This window comes from Cyclopterus lumpus, chromosome 15 (genome assembly GCF_009769545.1).
Source record: "Cyclopterus lumpus isolate fCycLum1 chromosome 15, fCycLum1.pri, whole genome shotgun sequence".
NCBI lineage: Eukaryota > Metazoa > Chordata > Actinopteri > Perciformes > Cyclopteridae > Cyclopterus > Cyclopterus lumpus.
The window spans coordinates 16,351,837-16,374,433 of NC_046980.1; the positions used below are offsets into that span (position 1 = coordinate 16,351,837).

Consider the following 22,597-nt stretch of genomic DNA (forward strand, 5'->3'; position numbering starts at 1 on the left):
TCACTCATATCTCAAAATACTGTCTAGGCGAACAATCTAAACATGCTTGATGGTGAAAAACATACTGCATTTTTATCCTTCTCAACGACCTTAAGGTCTTAAGTTATTAGCCTTAAACCCACATCTCCCCTTTCAAGACATAGTGAACTATTTAACAATAACCAAGATACTGTTCTTTAAACCCAGTTTTCCACTCCATTGGCAGTTGGCAGAGCAACATCTGCTTGAGGCTGCTGTTGTTCTTTCGTGTGGTGAAGCCATGTGTGACTTATCCGATTGGCCAAAGAGAGAAATGTCACAGTAGAGTAGAAATAGGCTGTGGAGAGATTGGACTCTCGGGTTTGATGAACCCCCCAGGCACCAGGGCAACAGAAAACTAATGACGAGGCACCATATGGAGGGTGGTACAGGCAGACCCTGATGGGGATGCCCGTCTCTGCAGAGGACAAAGTATATATACACTGCTCCGGGCTCCAGGCAGCACACTTAATGACAAGGTTGCAGCTCACCACGGCAAGGGCCCATGAAAAGGTACACATGCAAAAGCAGTAAAATAGCCTATTATCCCATTTTACAAATGCACCCAACAGAACATCTTGTGAAAGCTAGCATGAAGTTAATGTATTTCAGATTATACTCACTAGACTCTAGCATTGACCGTAATCCCACACAAAAGCATAAGTATTCAGTGTGTATCACAAAAAATATCGCATACCCACACTCACACAAGCTCTTAACACAGGGAGCTTTAATTACAGTAAGTGGAGACGCTAAAAGCTGCACACGCTATCCAAACCTTAAGTATACACTAAGCCTGGCCTTTACACTAAATATATATCCCAATAACTTAAAATTAAAGTACTTTCATTTCAAGTTAATGGGATATATACTTTTAAAATACTGAAAAGTAATAGTTTCCATATCAACATTGTCAATAGTTTTTTGTTCTTTGATTGTTCAGCCTTCGTACTATTTTGGTAGTTTTTCTTTATTACTCTGAAGTAAACGAAGCATCTTCGTCAGAGGTAACATTTATCACACTTTTTAAGGTGTCATTCTACAGAAACATAAAATAAACACAATGTGCGATGATCTGTTTTCAGGTAAATTATTAAACAAAAAGGCGTACGGTTTTCTCACTGCTATTAAGGGCTTTCACAGCATCAGCTTCTCACTGAATGAGAGAACCTCTTAAATTGTCTCAAGTGTTATTTTGGAGCCAGAAAGACTAAACATCTTGAACCGATGAGATCACTGCAGTTTCTCCCGCTAGGACAGCATTGTTTTATATTATTGATGAGCTTTTGGGATTTAGTTAATAACTCACATGAGTTTGTAGTGACTAATGTATGCAGACCACTTTTAAGCTCTGACAATGAGCAAACCGCTCACCTGTGTGATAAATTACAGTTTAGCCGAATGGTGAAAGGAGCATGCTATTGTTGTGACTTTCACTAAAAATAATACATTAACCAGAGCAGCTTTGTGCAGTTCGGCTGACAAAAGTATGAGGCAAAATTGATGAACCAGACTGCTGACGACCCTGTGTGACCTCACTTATCACTCACGACCCTTGACCCATCCGTCCCTTTAAACAGTTCTTTAATCACTCTTGTGTTCTCACTGAGGCCAGACACGTCTTTAAACAACACAAGATGTCACATGCATTTGTCTCCTGTGTGACACTCGCAGAACCTAATTATGTTTGTCTTTTTTGTAACCCAGAGATTAAAACTAATGGTGGCAGCTGCACTGTCTGCCCCAAGCCTATTGTGATGTACTGGTCAGGCAGCCGGACACATTTGCATTCCTATAGATGCTCATATCAAAGTGCCCGTAGATGACCTCACCATGGCCAATAGCTGAGCATGGTTCTTCTCCGTCATCACCATTAGCGCAGGTCTTGTGACCCTATAACTGATTAGATGTCAGTGAGTTAAGGTCACACTCAGTTCAAGGATCACAGGAGATGAAAAATGGATGCATATCAGTGCCCCCAAAACATAGCCAGTCATCAGGGATTCTGATTGGCAACCTGTCTACCAAAAGGATGCTTAGCTCAGGAGAAACCCCCCCCCCCCCAAGCATTCAATGCTGGCCATTTGAAACAGGGACACCAGAAATGATGGGCAAAAACACAAAGAAAAAAAGGTCAGATGTTTAGGTAATGGCTTAATTGTTCTCAAACCCATACAAAGGCTCACAGCACAAGGTTAAGCCAATGAGTTGATACAGAGGACCAATTTGAGTTCTTTTGATTTGGTGTATTGCTTAGGCATGCTCAACTGTGGCGCCTTAAATAAACAGTATTAAATTATAGAGTCTGCTCGGATTTGACACAAAGGAAAAACAAATCAACAGCAATGTGTTGAAGAATTCTTAAAGTTGAATATTATAGTGCTATACTACTAAATTGACATAATGTGGAGAAAACGTAGATGTCTCGTTTTTCTCTAAAAAGTCTTTACCACAGAATAAGAACCCCTTGTTTTTAAAAACTTAGACTTAAACTTATGCCCAAAACAACCGCACACTCAAAACAAAAATAAAAGGGGTGCTTGCTGTTCCCTCTCCCTCACATCTTGTTGCACACAGCTTGCACATCAAACAGAGCCCTGATGTAATGGCCTCTAAATGCTGAGCAGGGTTGTGCTGAGGTCAGAAGCCAAACCAAGGCTCGGGGCCTCGGGGCCTCCCACAAAATCTGCCTCCCACAAAATCTGCACTCCTGCCAATGAGTTACATTTGCATATACTGTGTGTGTGTGTGTATGTGTTTGTGTGTTCATGTTTATAAGGGATAACAACATTTGTTTCTGCTGCCAAAGTGCGTATGGTTCGTTCACATACTTCTGAATTAAATCCCATTCCCCAGTCAAATGTACCGTTATGAATGCAAACATGTTTGTAAAGGTCTAGGTGTGGTCCCAGATGTACACGCTAATTAGAGTATATGTTTGGTATGCCAGTTTGGAGACAGAGCCGCAAAGACATCTCAAAAAGACATGTGACTGATCATGTACATTTTGCGATGAACAGAAGGAGGTGGGAGCTGACAGCCTAAGGGGACAGGATGTTTTTGATATTGAAGCCATCTTCATCGCTCATTCGTGATTACATTCGACAATGAGAGGCTCAGGCTAACCCATGAAAATGTCCGCATGACTGAGTGTAATTATGAATGTAATAGTAGTGATGACTACTTGCCCTGTCATGTGAATGTGTGCACATTGTTCATACATCTAATTGAAAAAAAAGTATAAGAACGCAAGCAGAATACCCAGCAACCCCCCCACCCTCTCCTCACAGTCGTCCCCAGACTGCCTTGTGACTTTGTTGCTCTAAGTCACAGGCGAAAGTCAGGTCTGGCTGTAAAAGAGAGGAGCAGCTAGAGTCCAGTGAGAGACAGTGTGATGTGCTCCAGTGTGGGGGTGTTGTCCCCCCCCCCGCTATCCTCCAGGCCAAGACCCTCTCCATCTCCTCACATTACTCAATGACCTGAAACCACGGGGCCAAAAGACCTCACCGGCTCCTCCGTCTTCTTAATGAATCCAATTTTTTGCCTGAGAGCACAAGGCGTGGCCATACATCCATCGCAACTCTAAATTATCTGACATTAATACAAATTAACAGGAGCCACTGCCATCAAGACAGTGCCGCCCCACCATGGCAGACAGTGACAATCGTCACGTCTATATCGCTGTATGAAGACAGACACTTATTCTTTACCCCAAAATACAGAGTCAATAAAACAGGCTATAACCAAAACAAATGCAGAGGAGCTGATTGGTGTCCGTGCCATTACACTATGAATTATACACAATATGTTATGAAAATATCCATATAATTGACTCTGCTCTATGGCAGCCATTAATCCCTGTCCTCCATTAAGTGGTTTAAATGATCTTGTAAGAGGCCATACATCTCCCGATGCCCTTTATGAGATCAACACCACGTTCCCCTTAGAACTTAATCGACCCTCAATCCCATTTGTCCGTGAAGTCTGATGCAGGGGAATAATTATTTCATTCCTAAAGGTTCTGAGGAATCCAACTTGTCCATTACCCCCAGTAGATCTGCAGCAGAGAGGCCAAGGCTCCTCTTCGATCCATTCTCTTTTCTTATTTATGTTAAGCCAGCTATAAACGTCAATACAATATTTGCATGCCAATGTGCATCTGCAGCTCATTATTTTCAGATGTTGACAGCCTTATCGCATGCAAGTTCAGGCTACTTTGTGAACCCATTGCTTGCTACTGCCACGACGTACTGAAGCCGTGGATTGTATCCGCAGTGTTTGTCTGCAGTGGTCACTGTTTTCACCAAGTCTACTAAATACCATTGATGTAACAAGAAGGTCAATATAAATGATATCAATTCCATTCTGAGGCTTCGATTCTCCCGCTCATATGCTTGACTTTCTTCTCCCAAGATGTTTTGTAGATGAAGGCCGAGCAGGGCACAACTCCACCTCAGCTGGTCTGATATGACCCTTTTGACAGTTTGACCTTCAGGGAGAGCTCGTCCATCTCTCCAGAGAACTTCCTCAGTCTCCTCTTTTAGTCACACAGCAGCTCCTCCAAACCTCCACTGCGGCGAGCACACAGACATTCGCTCAAGGGTAGCAAAGTGTTGGTACTTCTCCAAGAGGTGTGGAATTCGGCAGTGTCAGCATCTTTTAGGAGTGTAAACCTGCCACCATTCATCACGGCACCAGAAAGAGAACGCAAACACTACAAGGCATCATTGTTTTGCTGTCCTCAAGCACCTTGACATGGGATCACTGCATGCAGCGAAGGGGTAACATCTCTGACCCGGTGCAGGCCAACCACCACAAAGGGATATTAACATTTCACGTGGACTTGGTGCACTCGCTCAGTTTCAGTCAGTTCCCAAACTCTTTGAGACAGAGTTGGTGGAGCTGGCATGGCAGCGTCTAAAAACGTGAACGCAGTTAGTGGGCTGTCTCCCGCTTTCAGAAGTGTGGAAAAGTGACAGCAGTGTCGTCCTGTAACTGTACAAGTTATGCACACAACGCTGCAGCGGGCTAAGAGACTGCAGTTCGTGAAATACCCCCCCCCCCCCCCCCCCCACCCCCACCACCGCACCATCCAAACAAATGGGCAGGGCAGGGTGGTGGGATGTGGGATTAATTAAAAGCTGCTGTCACTGTGGTGTGCTGGTGACACGCAGTCACACGATTACTGAGATCTCTGTGTGAGAGGAATCTGCTCCCACAACTCATTTCCTCCCCATAGAGGGGGAAGCAAAATGGGGCCGTCTGTTGTACAAAATACCAAGAAAGAGACACTCATTTTTCATTTAAAGGAAGGAAAGGGCAGAGGGGGGTGGGGGGTGGAAGAATAAGGATGAGGACGAGGGGAAATGATTTTGTTTTTGAATAAAAGTCTGCTCAATCTATTTCAATCGAGTGGTACACTGCGCTGGTGGGGGGGAGAGGTCAAAGGATCTAAGCCACTGTAATCCCAAGCTTGCCACTGCTTAAAACCTGCTCAAGTTAACATGGTGATGTGCATGTCTATAGACACTATGACACTCACGCGGCTTAAAGTAACATCTGGCAACGCGACCATATCTAACTTTCCACTTATTTCTTGGGTTGCTTGGTAATCCCTTTGTTGCGACCAATATACTGAACTCAACTAATCTAGAGCTGGAATGGTAAACCAAGTTTTGAGAATAATCGTAGTAATTTATTGATCAAAAGGGTAAAATAACACTTTCACACTTTTGGACAGTTTGTCAAAAAAAACAAGCTATTTGAGGATGTTTCCTTGGTCGCTGGGAGGTTTTTAATAATCGCAATAATCAATTGCTACCTTACAGTCATCTACAGCATAAACTATATGTTACAATCTATAATGAAGCCATGCAAACATGGACATTAAATATTTAATTGTTGAGTCAAAAATCTTTGCAGCAGCACAAGATCCTTTGGTAACCAGAGGTTGTCTTGGTTATGTTTACAATTACATTCTCTTTCCAGACCGACAGCAGTGCTGTCAGATTTCAGCACTAAAGTCTGCACTCTTTGAGGATTTTACTTGTGGATTCAGTAAATGCAATCATAGGTGGGTTGAGAAGTAAAATAACATTGTGAAATTTTGAAATACCCCAGACATTCTTATTGTTGTGAGAGTGAGACATCCAGTGCTAAAGACTACACCCCAGTCACAGATGTCATTAACAACCATTTTTATTAAAGGTGATAGCTATGGTGAGAGCAGGGTACTGTATACGAGGAAGACAGCAATGGGGTTTATTAATTCTCACTTCACTCTTACTGTAGAGGGCACATAGATGTGAATACACTGTGGAAGTTGTGGAAATAATTATGCGCATGTACCTGATCTCAGTGTATCAACCCCCCACCCACTTGTGAGACTCTTCCCCTTACTACCTAAAAAAAACAGATTGTGTGCACCTCACAAATTACAGCTCTTTAGGAGTCGGATGAAAATGTAATACAACCCCGAGCTTTAAGGCTACTAATTATTCATCTCTTTTAATATGCAGACATTTCATTTAAACAAAAACTTAGGCAGAGGAGGAAAGTTTCCATTTTCAGAAAACACTGCTGGGAATACTGGCAGGCCCATTCTTCATTATCTAATTATGCTGGATTATTATTAGCTAGAGACACAACTGACGGAGAAGACATACATTGATGATTGAAGTAGTGCACTAATGAAATCAGGAGATGCCAAGAAATGCATGCTGAGTGAATGATGGTAATATAGAGGGATTCTACTGTGTGTGGTGCAACCAAAAGCCTAGCGCAAGAAAAACTGAAATAACGATTTTTTGTTTTTTACAAGGGACAATGTTAAGCTTGAGGCAGACACACTTTGTATACATACATCTGTCCACCACATATTCCCAGTGTTGGGCCAGCAGCATACGGACAAATGTTCCCAAATTGTTGCTAATGTGACACGGGTGATGGCTTTTGTGTGGAGTCACCAGAAGTTGTCAATGGCACCACGAGCTCGGTCATCAATCACCCAGTCGCCTGGTTGTGTGCATGCATGACACGAGGGCAGGGTCGCAATGGAAGGGGGTGGAGCCCTTTAACATGGACTCTCACTCCAGGAGCCCCAATGGACTTGAATGAAGAGGTCCTGCACATTCATAGTTACTAGGTCACTAATCAAATCATGTTGATAGCCAGGGATAGTACACTGGACAACAGAATTCATTTAGCATCCCCTCACCTCTATTGTCCCTTTGCCAGGGCATCACTGGGGTCTGGGATAAATAAGTAACCCCCCTTTCTTCCCAATTTATTTGAATCCCTTTAAATGAATAGCATGCCTTGTGAGAGAAAGGCATGAATTAAACAACAATGAGAGTAGGTCATTTGGAACTTCTGACAAGATAGTTGTCACTCCAAGAAAACCTATGCAAATGAAAATCATCAGCGTGAGCCAGATGGTCATGGTTTTGGGCAAATTCACTGAGTAAGGCATAAGTAATGTCCCACATTACAAATATGGCCAGAGAATTATTGTACAACACATTCACCAACCAAAAAAAGGGGTCTGCTGAGGTGAGAAACTGTCCATCCATCACTGGAGGTGATCATTTGTTTATAGGTCCCCTGAGGTGACTAAACACAACAACCTGGCACTATGTCAGACAGGACTGTGTTGGTGTGGGCGCACACACGCGTGTATGTCTTTAATACAGCCCCAAGGGGATCCAGTGCCTTTGCTGGGTAACATTATAATTAATCCTGTGATGACAGAGTGGATCTGGCAGGTTATGTATGTCTTAGGGCAGGGGTGAGAGAGTAGTGAGGAGAGAGGAACACAACAGTGGGGTTAATGCCAAACCCACCAAAAGGCAAAACACAGCGAGCAGCAGGTCCACTCTTGGACAGGTGCTCATTCTGGGGTCACCCGCCAACTCCATAACCACACAAAGCCCCCGTCTATCACCACAGATCCGGTGCGCGCGGCTAGAAACGGAAAAACACATGGCCTGAGTTGACTCTGGTAAATGTTATGAATTTTTAATGAGTACAATATAATCAAACATTCACTTATGTTTGAACCTCTTCTATTACTGGGTGAAAATGTACCGGTTGGCGCTTCGCTTAGATTGCTTGCTCATTTCCCTGACTCCTGGTCTTGTCCTGGGGTGCAGTTAATTTTAGCAGCTTTAATGTGTATTTGACAGAGCGTAGAAGATGTATTATCACCATGGGTTTCTTTGCTTTGTGAAATTTGTCATTTCAATGACCAATTGAGCACACATTTGAGCCCACATTTCACACAGTGTGATTTGAATATAAAGTTGGCCATGCATTTACATCAACGAAAGAAATCCTTGAGAAATGTAAATCTTCTCAGAGTGTGATTAATTGAAACCTTTAATTTGACGACCTTTATGGTATGCCCCGTGTGTTGCACCATAGTGGGTGACTGCCCTCGTTGGCGGTGAAACTCAATGCGGGCCAGCTCGTCCATGCCTAATCATGTCCAGCCAGAATACTAAACACTGTGAAGGTGAACAGTGTCCTGACGTAGGAATTGTATTTCAGAGTCAAAATGAGAATCGTTTAAAATCGATAAGTGTAATAAATGCAGAAGAATTTGTCCGGGTGACAAATAACTTGGCATGAAGAAAGGAGAAATCGCTGAGTTTTACAGTAGTCAAAAGACACTTGCAGTGTAAGGTCAACCAGCAGCACGACAAATACATAGGGAACTCTGGTATATAATATGCATTATTTTCTTATGCCTTCTCTGCCTATCAGTAGCATTATTAAAATTGGGAGCACGAATGCCATTGCTATTTTTCTAATTGAGCACATGGGGTACTCAAATGAATAACATCTGCCCCTCCAGCCCCCAAGGCTGCAGTCCGTCTGTCTTTCAGCCAAAGACGGGTCATGTGCAATAAGGCCAGTCATTACAATAGAAAAATACATACAAATTATAGGGCACGAGGCAACACTGCTAGAGACTGACAATCTGTAGAACAAATGGCTGAAGCATTGACTGGATACTCAAACAAGACAATGGGCCTCATTGGATGCCTGTCATTTAAGAGACAGCTATTAGCTGGTTTTATAGCAGATTGCAGAGGCTTTTCAAAAGAAGCAACAGTTTCTCACTTAGCTGTTGTGAAATGAGAGAGCCACAGAGGAATGTCTGCAGTGAAGGCCTCTTTTGTTGAGGCTCAAGTGTGTGAGTGAGTTGGCTATACCGTCAGAGTGTTTCTTTCATACTACCAGCACACGATAATCGCGGCAAGTAGAGACCGAGCAAAAGATCGACAGAGAGAAAACGAAAAGAAATATATGAGTGACAGCCCCATCAAATTGGCTCAATGGAACCAGTCACAGAATACTATTGACTCAAAAAAGAACCTGAACAACATGCAATCAGTCAGCTAATAAGTAGAAAGTAAATACATTTTACCAGGCTTTCTTTGCGTGCGTGCCTGCGTGCGTGCACGCGTGCATGCGTGCGTTGCCTGCGTGCCTGCGTGCGTGCCTGCGTGCGTGCCTGCGTGCGTGCGTGCGTGCGTGCGTGCGTGCGTGCGTGCCTGCGTGCCTGCGTGCCTGCGTGCCTGCGTGCCTGCGTGCCTGCGTGCCTGCACATGTCTGCATGGACTCAGCTCGGGCGAGAGGACGACAAAGGATGTTGATGGAGGAGAACAGACATGCAAGTCGCCAAACACAGGAAGGAACATTATGGATACTATTGCATACATAGGCCCCAGTGACAGGGAAAAAAAGCTGCATTACAGCACCAATATAAACCTGTGAAAAACACACGTGTGAGGTGCCCAAGAAGCAAAGTGTGATACATTAAATCAGGGGATAATAGAGACAAGACCACATGTCCCTTGTGATGGTCATTCTGGTTTCACCCTCCAGGCATGCACACTTCAAAATGTTAAGCTGACAATTTATTAAACTCCAGGGGTTTATCTTACCACTAGAAGTTCTCTTAAATTGCACGATCCTCGCTAAGACTTTCCTCTTTTATCCCTTTATTATTCCTCTACGTTCTGACCTATTCAAAAAGCTGCTGAGATCAACTTTTACTAGAAAACGAGAAATGGTTGACCTTGTTTCTGCAGATGACATTGTGCTTCATGAATGGACTTACTCATTATACTCTCAGTGACTGACTCATAATTCACCATAAGTATAATTACACATGTAATTAGTGCGGCTGTACGAACTGTTAAGGTGAACTACGTGATATTGATAGTGCAGAGTAATTCTGTGAAAACGATGAAGCCAGATGTTTTTTGTAGAGCAGACATTATGTGATGAACTGAAGACAGGATTTACCTCAACTGAGATATCCCCAGTTCACCAGCACTGCACAGAGTGGATTTTCCCCAGAGGCCAGGAGGCAAAGATCCCAGGTGTTACTGGATTGCTACTGTCATTGGTGAAGACGGTACAGGTTAGCGTTCTTCTAAATATTGACCTTATGAGGCCGACTGTGATTGTTGACAGGAGGATTAGGATTTCAGAAAATGAGACTTCAGTACTAAAAAACTACATGGTTTGCTAATTTCAAAAATGTAATAAGCACTGCTTGTGCAATACATTATACTAATAATCTTGAGAAAACTGTTGGTGAGGTTGATGTTAAGGAGTGTTAAATGTTGGAGGTGCCTTGCTGTATGAGTACTCTCTCACTAAAGTGCCCCGGTATTTATTGTGAAGGTGCAGTAAAATATACTGTATGTTTTTTGTTTTTTTCATTGAATTGTTAAAGTGGGTTGATATTAGTGTAGTATTTCAAGACTGTGTTGCTAATGTAAACTTTAAAAACAGTTGCAGTGCGTACTGCACGTTGGTTAGATGCAAATGTATCTTGCAGATTCATCACATTAATTGGTGCCAAGGAGTACTTTTAAAGTTATTCAATACGAGCAGATTGAATACTGGAAATTACTTCTTTGTATAGAAAGCCCTTCCACCCGATAGTTTGTTCACTGTTGGCAGTAATTCTATGAATAGGTTATTGGTTACTATATTCCATATAAGTCTATTATTCTACATTATGCTACTTACAATAATATGAATTGCTTTGTGTGTGTTGCATACATAGAGTATAGTTTTTAAGTTGGTATTTTGAAGAGATACGGTTATGGTAATACTAGATCAGCCTAAAATCTTTAATTTCTACTCTCTTTTAATTAAAGTGGCATGAAGAATGTAAACTGAAATCCTTATTCTGACTCCATTTCAGGAACTGCAGCACAACTTCAATCTTTTGGGAGTGTGATCAGTATAACACACAGTATAATAGATGACTATTATTGATGCTAAGGGTCATTAAAAGGACGACTTGTGGGTTTTGTAGCACCCAAACATGAGTATCAGGAAATATGACATTCGTAATCTAACATGTGGGACACTAACCAAACAGAGAAATACTGAAGAAGTAACTGTGATAAAATCCATGTAGGACTACGAGGAAATCAGCACTCAGCCCACATTACCTTTACTGGTGATGTTTTATGCTAATTTCATTAGCTGTTATTATTATTCTCATTATTAATTATGTGTTCACTGATTTTGATGACTTTCAAAAAATGAAAGTGAGACTGTGTCCAAATGAAGGTGCTAATGCTCCAATTGTGTTAAGATAACGTACCTGATGAGGCCATTTCACAGTCTGGCTTTATTTTATCCGACAAGCTTCATTAGTCTCAGCCTCCAGAATGGTACTCAAAACTGCATGGCCAAATGGTTATCAACTGCTAAGAGCCATGCCGGGACCTGTACCACACACCATAAACTTTGGATATTAATTAACATCAGTTGTTCGCAGATTGTATTGAGTGATGCCTTTATAATTGACACTCATACAACCAATGAATTCAGAAGGTACACTTGTAGGAGGGTAAAAAAGACAAATTAAAGTCAATTAGTTTGAGGTGGACTGAAGGAGATGGCCGTGCAGATGTGAGAGGACAGCCGGGCCACACAAGCTCAGACTCAGATGGACATCCAGACTATGGGGAGACCCGGTGTCTGCCAATGTGAGATAAGGCCAGCAAAGAGACTGTGGCGCACTGCCCTGTACTGTTGCTTTGGAAAATGGAGTGGAGAGAAACGGCCCGGGGTCAAGCTTGCAGCTGGATCAGTTTTAAGAAAGCTTTATTACCAAAGAGGCCCTCAGATATGTGTAGAACAAGCAACTTTTGTTCTCTATTTACAATCTTGCTGGATTGGCTGGGATGAAGTATACAGTATATTCTAGTTTGCATAGGGGTTGATGAGGAGGTGGGCCAAGATGCAAGTGAAACCTCAGAAGCCTTTAACCCTAGAAGATATAGCTCAAGAGTGTGTTCTCGTGAAAGAGGCAAAAAGTCTCTGCCAACATGGAAAACCCAGGTAAGTGTGCCTTGCCTCAGCAAGAGCATCAAGGCCGGATGTAGAGGGGAAGAAAAAGGGAGAGCAAGGATTTACAGGTGTTCCCACCAACACTCTTTTAATGTATTTATGTATGTATGCATTTGAGTATGTGGGAATAGCATGCATGCATTCTTAGCTGTTCTAAGAAATACAAAGAAGAGACTGTGTCAATCTCTCAAGATGAAACCTTGACCTTAAAGGGCTCTTTGATGGACCCACACCCCTTCATAATGTCTTCAAATACTCTTCTGAAAGTATTATCAGTGTACGATACAATATCTACAGCAATAAAGGCAAAGTCCACAGTTAGTGGTTACGCACATCAAACTCTCCCCGGCAAAGAAACAAAGCTTGAGGCTATAAGTTGCCAAAATGAAGATTTAAAAGAAAATCGTTCAATGGATAAAATCCAAAAGTGGCTTTGGCAGTAACATGCAATATGAACATTTGTAAAATACCAATAAAATGACTATTCTATCATCAGGGGATTATGGGAATGGGCAAGAATGTCTTGTACTGACATCTGTTAAATTGAAATAAAATACACAGCCATTACAACACTGAGGGATGAGTTAATGTTTTTAATGTGTTATCATGATACTATAATACAATATTATTTAATAATCATATCATAAACCATTGTGTGTCAAGTTAAATGAATGTATTATGAAAAATTATGGACAAGTTGAACTAAAATCTTTGGTTATGCCTGTGGCACCTGGCCTTAATCAATCACCATCCTAATGAAAACTACACCCCAGTGGCTCTATATTGTATGAAATGAGGGATGACAATTCAATACTTTGTCAGTGTTCAGCTTCATCTCAAAGTCAGAGGCAATTAAAATCAATTGCCTCAACTTCAGGCAGTGTGGTGGAGTCCAATGTTCAACGTTTTGACAGTGAGCATTCATTAAAAACAGTGACTGTAACAACTTAATAAGAAATGCAGAATTAATGAAGGGGAATAGGTTGGCGGATGAAAATGAAAGAATATTTCATAAACATGGTAAATGCAGGACCCCTCTTGCCATCAGCAAAACATTTTTAAAATCTCACCTCATAAATGGTCTTGTTTCCCTTTTTTAGTCACTAAATGAGTGTCTCCAGGTGACAACAAAGACACATTATTCACAAGGCCACCATTTATATGCAACTCCAAATCCAAACATCCCCTTGTTCTTAACAATAGTTGTAATGATTTGTTGTTTCCCCTCTAACAGCCTTGTACACTTTACATAGCTAATTAGCACTTTACACAATGTATAAATCGTAATGGACAAAGGAAAGTGTTGATGCAGGCAACAAGTAAAGGGACACAAGAGCATGAATGTGGCAATGAATGGCAATTCAGCCAACCAGTCGACACATCCTACTTAAATCCAAAAATGGGAATCTGCTGCTGGCAATAAATTAAAACTCAGGGGATCACCAAGGTCTGTAGAACTCATCCTTTGGGGACTATGAATGTTTGTACATAAACACTTGGCAATCTATCCAATAGTTGTTGAGATATTTCATCCTGGACCAAAATGATTGGCTGACGACCTCCATCATTACCATTCCTAGAACTATTCTAGCCCCGGTAATACCCTCTTTTTAGCTACTACGCAGTTTTTGGAGCAAACAGACAGAATCAGACAACATTAGAGGTAAATCCTTGTTGGATCGGCACTGTGACATAGTTGCTTGGGCGTGAACTGCCCAAAGACGTGAGCTGAAAGTCTCGCTGGTGTCTCGCAGAAGCATTCCTGATATCTAGCATGCTAAATATCTAGACTTGTCGGAGAGTCTGTCAGGAAGCTTTGGGAGCTACAGCCAATGAGAGTAGAAGAAACAGGTTCCAAAATCTGAGGGTGCCTTGCCCACCCGTTGGAAGCTACGTGTTTCATTTGCAGTTGTTGTTAAACGAGGATGTTGGTAAATGGTAAATGGACCTGTACTTGTCTAGCACTTTTCTAGTCTTCTGACCACTCAAAGCGCTTTCACACAACTTTCACACACACACATCATTCACCCATTCATTCACTGATGGGAGGGGCTAAGGTTACACCTGCCCATCAGGAGTAACTAACATTCACACACATTCATACACCGTAGACACAGCTACGGGGGTAATTTGGGGTTAAGTGTCTTGCCTAAGACTCTGATTGAAGGATGACCCTGCTCACCACTGAACCACAGTGTTGGATGTTAGCATTAATAACACAGTGGCTAATCTACATAGGGGAAATGGTATAGACGAGTAAAATAAATACTACACCACTTAATGGCGTATTGTCCTTATGGCAGTTGTTCCAGTATATACAAACACAGATGTGCATTCTCTTTATAGTGCTGCATGTTCAGTGTAAATAAAATAACTGGCAATACAAGCATGACAGGCTATCATGAGCCTTTCTGCAACTGAAAGTTCAACAAAGATGTAATTTGATAATAAAGCCATATTATCAATATTAAGGTGACATAGTGGCATTTAGTGAAACTATGGCTTTTTAATGCAGAACAAAGGTCCAACAAGAGGCCCTGAGGATCAGGGCCCAGAGCACAGTGAGAGGAAAGACACTCCTGGTCTACACCATACAGCCATTAACCTTTCTCCAGCAGGGAAGGCTTCATGCTTTCTTCTTTTATTCTGTTCACACACTTCATTAACAAGCTCCCTTTCATAGACTAATTGCCGTTTCAAATTTGTTCTTTGGTAATCAGATGCAGGTTTAACCCCACAAAGAGCTTCTATTGTGTTTACTTTTTGATAATATTGGCCCATGTAAATTAATTAGCACAACAACACACTGTCCAAGGCAGGCACTGAAAGCAATGTGTTGGCAAGTAATGGAGGGTGGATGCAGATGCATTTGTGCCTAAAATAAAATAAAAGCTGGTGTCTTGCCTTGGATTTCTCTTCTGTTGGTGTTCCTAATTAACTCCTGTTTTCAGGAGGGATTTAAAATAGGCCAATGAAGAGACACGCTACAGGGAGGGTTATAACGGCCTCCTCATCCAGTAAATTAACCTTGGCTGCCTTTTGCACCCAAAATGTAACAGGTTTCTAATCAAGTTCTGGCTACAATGCTATTCACAAGCGTAGGAAAGGTGCTCATGAAAATGAATTATGCCTTAATAAAAAAGTAGTTGAACTCTTATCTCTAAAGATACTTTTCCTCAGAAACTGTCAGCATACACATCCCCTGGTTCTGGTTGATGGTCAGACCACAGTTGGTGTGCAGCATGTGACAGAGGAACTGTACGGAGATCCAAGAAAAAGAACAGCCACGGTGTACAGTGTGTCCCATCAGTGCCCAAGGTGAGTGAACCTCAAACAGTGAAAGCCCATTTATCTACAGGCATTCATATCAATGTGGGGGTCTCTTCCAACAGATGCACCCCTCCTTCTCACCCCCCTTCATCTCTCTCTGCAGTCTCTATTTGCATCATTAGCACACCAAAATGAGCACTACAACAAACACAAACTTGCATGCTACTTGTCACACCTGCGTGTACCTCAGAGGTGCTGACTGCAGCCTTGTCCGTCCATTACGTGCAAATGTAGTACTGCAGTATGTTCAAGGTTATTACTCTGCATAGGGTTTTGAAATAGATGTACATAAATGAAGAGTATACATATTTGATTGTGTCTTGAAGATGAAGAAAAAGTATGTCATTGCCCCATCCCCTCCACATAAAACCATAAAGCGATATTACACTGGGGATATCTGGTCTTCCATGTCAAACACAGTGAAAGAAAAAAATGACAAAGGAATAAGGACTAAAGCTGTGGCCAGCTTCAAAGACCTTCCTGGAGAAGATGATGAAGTGACTTTTGTATCTAAATCCAATCTACTGAAAAATCTAATTAATTATTAATTGAAATAATTAAGTACTAAATGATCAACCAGTGCAATGAAACATGCAAAAAATTAAACGTGAAGAAATACGTTCAATCAACATCACAGCTTACTGCAGCTCAAATTCTTCTCCAATTAGAGCTCAAACAATAAGTAATTTAACCAAGTAGTCAAAAGTCAGACAATGTATTGTTGTTATTATATACACATTTGATGTTTTTCCAATGAAAACACTTGCTGCTCTCCTTCGTCTTACATTATGGAGAAAATATTTCAGTCGAGGAAAAAAATAGTCCAAAAAAGCTCCAAATATGAATATTGCTCAGTAATATTCTCAGGCTGAAAAAACAATCCATTGATCCCCTTACTCAATATCAATAAAGACCATGGCTGACAATATCACTAGCACACAAAAACAAACATGACAGTTGTTATAAAGCCCCTTTTTAAGAAGCTTTAAAGACCAAGCTGAGTTTGTAAAAGAGGTATTTTAAGAGAACCATAATCCCTCTGGCCACTGAGTATAAAAACTAAACCTATCAACAACAGGGCTTCAAAAAATTAAGCATTTTGTTTACCTTATAATGTTTTTAAAGTTGTATCTTTATTTCCAACAAGAGGAAATGAAAGTGTGTGTGAGGAAATGAAGTGTGTGCATGTATATATATATATATATATATATATATATATATATATATACATACATACATGTGTGTGTATGTGCGTGCGTGTGCGTGCGTGTGTGTGCGTGCGTGTGTGTAAAAGCCACCGTGAATGCGAGCCAAATATAGGTTTAAAAGACTCTACAGTAAGTTGAGAATCTTGCAGCTAGACAAACATTTCCCAATTACCTTCCATGCAGGGTTTTCATTAAGTACTTCCACATAAGAGTCTGACTGGCTGCTCTTTGTCTCCACAGCCGTCTGGAGCTAATCAAATTCACAGGCCGTCTCAGAAGCCATCTCAGCCTCCCATTATCATTAATCTGGATGGCCATCTCATCGGCACCGTGGTTAACGAACAATGTTAGGGCTAGAAATTCAATTTTTTACAGTTAGCAATTGAATTGGTGATCAATTGTAGCATCTCAGAGATGAAGCATTGTCAAAGCGGGTTCCTCCATTGTTCCATTATCGGAACGCTCAGATGAGCTCCTGAATCTCATTAATAAAGCAGCAGTGGAGCAGCTGTGCATCACGGACCAACCAACACACAAACCTGTGCGTTATTTCCACCGGGGGAGAAAGGATGGGAACGACAAAACAGAACGGCTTTTATTAGATGAAATGTAGCATATCATGGGGATACCTACAGTATGTAGTCTCCAACGGAGGAGGACTATGCTAAAGATTAATTGAATTAAATATATTAGGAGCGGAATAAGTGGTATAAAAATATTAAATCTCATACTGTTGAACTGAAGAAGGGATAAGATTTATGTTTATTGTGGTAATGAGTTTTATTATCAGTGTAGGAAGGTAACATGAGACAAAGCAGAATGTGTAATTGCATTACTTATCTGGAGTGGAATAATGAAAGGCATTACTGTTAGAATTTCAGTTTCACATTACAGTTAACATCAAGGCCCCATTACTTGTACTATAGATTTGAATTTTAATCATTACTCATGTTATTTGCTCTGCACATTGTGGTGTAGCCCTGCTTTCCTTTCAACTTATTTATGTGTACATATGCACACAAGACAGAGAGAGTACAGAGGATGCAGACACAAGAGACAATGAGATAAAAAAGGACAACAAATGGAGATTGGTGTGATAACAATTGAAGGGTGCAGGTATGCGTGATTATTTTGAATTTGCTACAAGCTGGAACAGCAGCATTTTATGAGCTCTGGGGTTTAACAAAAATTAAAGAAATAAGCACGTCTCCCAAGGAGACATTGTTAATGCAATCCAATTAATTATAGTTAAAGAGAAGTAATACATTATACATGTCATGGTTTACTTTAGTGACCTTAGCAGTGTTGTTTATCATGAAATTATACAAAAGTATGAAACGGTACTGGTTTTAAGAAAGGCAATGCTCTGAGTCTGACGACATCCAGTAAGTGGGTCTGGTCGTGTGAGCAGAATAGATGTCTTGTGTTGGGGAGCACCAACCCTTTTCTCAATGCTGCATAAGCTACACTGTCTGACTGCAGTCGGGTCTATTGAGACAAAGTGGCTGCCAGAAGAGCATAAGACTAATAGCATGCTGCCATTTCTGCTTATATTGTTACACCTGCCCAAAAGGATATCCGCACTGCTATGAAATTAAACCACAAGATGTGCCGTTGCGACATTTTGGCACAGTAGGCAGCACAAACTGACATTAGCAACAAGTAGTGCTCCCGCGTTCTGCGCCGTGTGCTTGAAGCCACAAAGAGAAAGAGTTAAAATTACTCAATGCATCCATCTTCCCTGGGATCATTTCATTTTCCATGAACAAAAGCCTGCCATCAGAATAATTCACACACATATTGTGAGTGGTGTCACTCTCACAAGGAAAAAACACAATTGAGTAGGAAGATATTCATTTGAATTAATTAGTTTTGAAAAATGACAATTAACACCAAACATGAATATGCAAAACATATCAAAAATGAATTTCACAGACAACTTGATTTCCTCATGACAGACATGCAACCAAAGACAGAAGATGCACACAGACAACAACACAATGTCCCCAACACTGGTTTCCCTATACTACCCAGTGACCCCCCACATCCTCCACTCTGCTTTCCAGTGAACCCTTCAACTGTCCCAAAGAGGAGGGGGAGGGCAGATATGAAAGCACTTATTTGTTGGGCCTTTGTGCAGGCCACTGCTCGGTCTGTGCTCGTGCTGGAGTTGCACACCAGCTCGCCCGCATATTTGCGGTTGTTAACACTTGTATCTTAGTAACAGCACAAGGCAAGCAACATTTGCGGAGGGTCTTACAGTAGATGCTATTGAGGATGTCAGATTCAAAGAACAGAGCCTGCTGCATATCTTCGAGAAAACAAAAAACGTTTATGCGTATAGGGTGTGTTAGGTTCAGTTTAAAACAAAAAACAATGGTACCATACAAAAAGGTGTACTTTCCTGCTTGAGATGTGTGTGCTACACGAATGGGGAATGGTTGCACCACCTGGGTATCCGTTTGCGTCAGCATTCCCTTTATTGTACACGCTCAGCGACTGTCTTGTTCAGTTCCACCCATTTCCCGGGCTTTTGTTTGGGTAGAGTTTGTTACAGAAGATATAAAAAGCTATGGATAAATATGAAAAGCAGATGTGGCTGCCAACAATATGACATCCTTTACTTCTTTTGTATTTTAAAGTCCAGACAACAACTAAGTTACACAAAAGTTCCAGAGAAACATAACACACGTAATTACAATCAGAGGAGGGGACAGGATGTCCAAAACTAAACTTTAAAGCGTCATTGTCCGAAATACACAACATGGATAGAACATTACTTAATGAAATAAAACAAATCCTTTTTGAAAATTATATTTAAATGCAGGTGGCATATGAATATGAAAATTATCCATCTTTAATATATCTTAAATATATCTTACCATATAATTGTATCTGATCTGAGGACGGTACACGCGATTTTGTGCAGAATCTGAATATGTGTCTGTAGCTGAGGAGTTGGAAGAGGAGAAGCAGATTTCATTAGGGTATGAGGGGGATGTGGGCAAAGCCAGCAACTACACAGGACAGTGGCTTCCCTTCTCCTACTCTGTTGGACATAGACTAAGACCCCCTTCGAGGACACTGTGAACTGATCCCGATTATCCCAGTAGGCCTAATCCTCTGAGGCTGTCTTCCCCCCCCACACACACAAAAAAAAGACTCACTTCAGTGAACAGAGAATCCCAGACACTGTGCCCCTAAACTGTGAAAACTCTTCTCACAATGGGGACACGGAGGAAAAAAGACCCCAGAACCACCCTTGTTCCTTCATCCCCCACACCACACTCCCCATCGTCACACTTGGGGAAGCAAAGGAGCGCAGCCTCATCCTAGGAATCCTGCTCAATATCCTGGGATTAGCTGTGGCCCCTCTCAGTGCCCCTTCTCTCCCTCCTGCGAAGGCTAATTCAGACTCAACTCGTCCGGCCGGACCCATTGTAAAAGTCCCACCACACAAGAGAAACAATCAAATATACTAAACTTTAATCTCTTATGAGCTCATATCTCAGTCTCCCCTCCCTGCACTCAAATCCCATTGAGGGAGAAAGCCTGGGAGTTTGTTAAATACAACCGGCCACATCCAGGTATACACCCAGAGTCAGATATCAGGAAGCACACAGAGCCTGATGCAGCATAATTATTCAGGGGAATCAATGTGTAAGTCCAAGCTAAAATGTGTCCTTCCGAGATGCATTGCCAAGCAATTTGAAATGTAACCTAATAAAATAGCATCAAGCCAGTTGCTATATCAATATAGCATTTGTTTCGCATATGAGACTCATGCACACTTCAATTCCAAGTCAATAGACTTTTTGTACGGTCACAATCCATATTTAGCAATTAACAGTAAAACTAATACACATTCAGCTTTGGCAGTATGTGTGTGTAGGTTGGGTTGGGCACAAAAAAAAGTCCCTTCAGTGAAAGATGCAATTGCGTCCTCAATGGAAGCTTTGAAGAGTGCTTTGAAGCATCTGTGGAAGCCATGGGATGTGGGTCCAGCTGTAAAAATACAAGTGCGCCTGGGACTGCCACCCATGCAGCAAGCATTGTGTGTTTGTGTGTCTGAGAGTTAGTCAAAGACTGATCCCGTTGCTACCATCTCCATATCCTGTCACTACCCCCTTTTCTCTACCTCTGCATTCACTCTGTGAGGTCTAACACCCAGGGTCACAAACATCACCCATGTGCTCATCTGGATACTCAGTGCTTCCCACGGACACTGTGCTCCGTCACAAATACAATGTAAGCACTTTTATTTGGAGATCTCTGCTTCACATATTGGCATGGAGCTCAGCGATACCGGGAAGCCGAAGAGATGGGGGAAAAAATTGATAGCTCCTTAGCGGAAATCACATTACCCTTTATGCTCTATCAAATTTTATTTTTGCCTCAAAGGATGCCTCCTTGCCTCTTGGAAAGGAATCCTTCAGAAATCACATTAGACACATGCAGCAGAGGTGAGAGGATCAAAACAACAATCAAGTGCAAATGACTTTACAAGGCATGAGCAACAGAAAAGATGTCTGTCAAATGTTGGTCATCTCATGCCCGATAAATTGATAACAAAACAGACTTTACTGTAATGATCCATCGCAATTAAGTTGAGTCGTTGGTTTGGCTGTCAGATCAGCTCCACAGTGTGTGCAGCTCTGACTTACAAACACTGTGGTTTAGAGAATCAGTGTAAGTGTATGAGGGTGCTTTTGGTAGTGACCTGGCCTTCTTTTGTTCTATATAAGACCTGTTGACTTCAGCAGCTGTTAATTTGTGCTTTCCCAGGCAAGTGGCCAGCAGACATTCGCAGTTTAATGCAGCACCTGCAAAAACTGTTTACTCATGTTGGCTTACATCCTGTTTTGCTGTTTGCTTGCCAGTCTCCTTCCTGTTATGGTGGGCATTGCAACGCAGTTCTGGATTGGCTTCAGATACAAAACTGTAGAAATGCAAGTTTACCCACAATCCTCTACCCATAAGATGAATCGGTTGACATGGGAAATTAAGAAGGAAAGGCAAAGGACAGCAAAGTGGAATGAATGAAGCAGAGGTACAGGCCCCTCTCTCTGAAACTCAGAGAGTAAGATTTTGTACAGTGGCACGTATGCTAATGTGGCCACCGGGAATACGCTCTGGCTCTCCTGCGTCCTATTCTGATGATGCAGTTTGAGGCAGTGGAGGAGTAAATTGAGTTTAGTCAGATAGAGAAGCTGAGTTAACATGTGGCCTAGAGGAAGAGAAGAGGGAGTCACCTAGGTGCCATGGGTAGAGAGGCAAATCCCTCAAGAACCCGGGCTAAGGCATATGGCCCCTGAGGGCTATGGAGCTCAGTGGATTGGACTATAATGACATTCAAACGTAAAGTCTACTGGGTTGGAGGTGGTAGAAGAAATGTGGGATTTTAAGCTTGGAAGTATTAAAACTGGGGTTCAAACCATTTAAAATGAACAATTCTATTGTTCCTGATCGCCAACACCTCCTTTCTAATGACTGCCCAAAACTGACTTTTACCATCCCTGATGGATGGTTATCCTTGGAGACCTTTATCGGCTGAACCTTACTTTAATAGCTGCTAAAGGCAGTCTATGACCTGAATCTATGGACAATGTGACCAGAGAGGAAGAGCAGAAGACAGAGAGCCAGCGAGGGATAGG

The 22,597-nt window shown here is 41.8% G+C and overlaps 1 protein-coding gene across 4 annotated transcripts in view; it reads right to left on the reverse strand.

Moving 5' to 3' along the window:
• macrod2 (mono-ADP ribosylhydrolase 2) overlaps positions 1-22,597 on the reverse strand; it is a 368,778-nt gene that overhangs the window by 305,837 nt on the left and 40,344 nt on the right. The window lies entirely within an intron of this gene.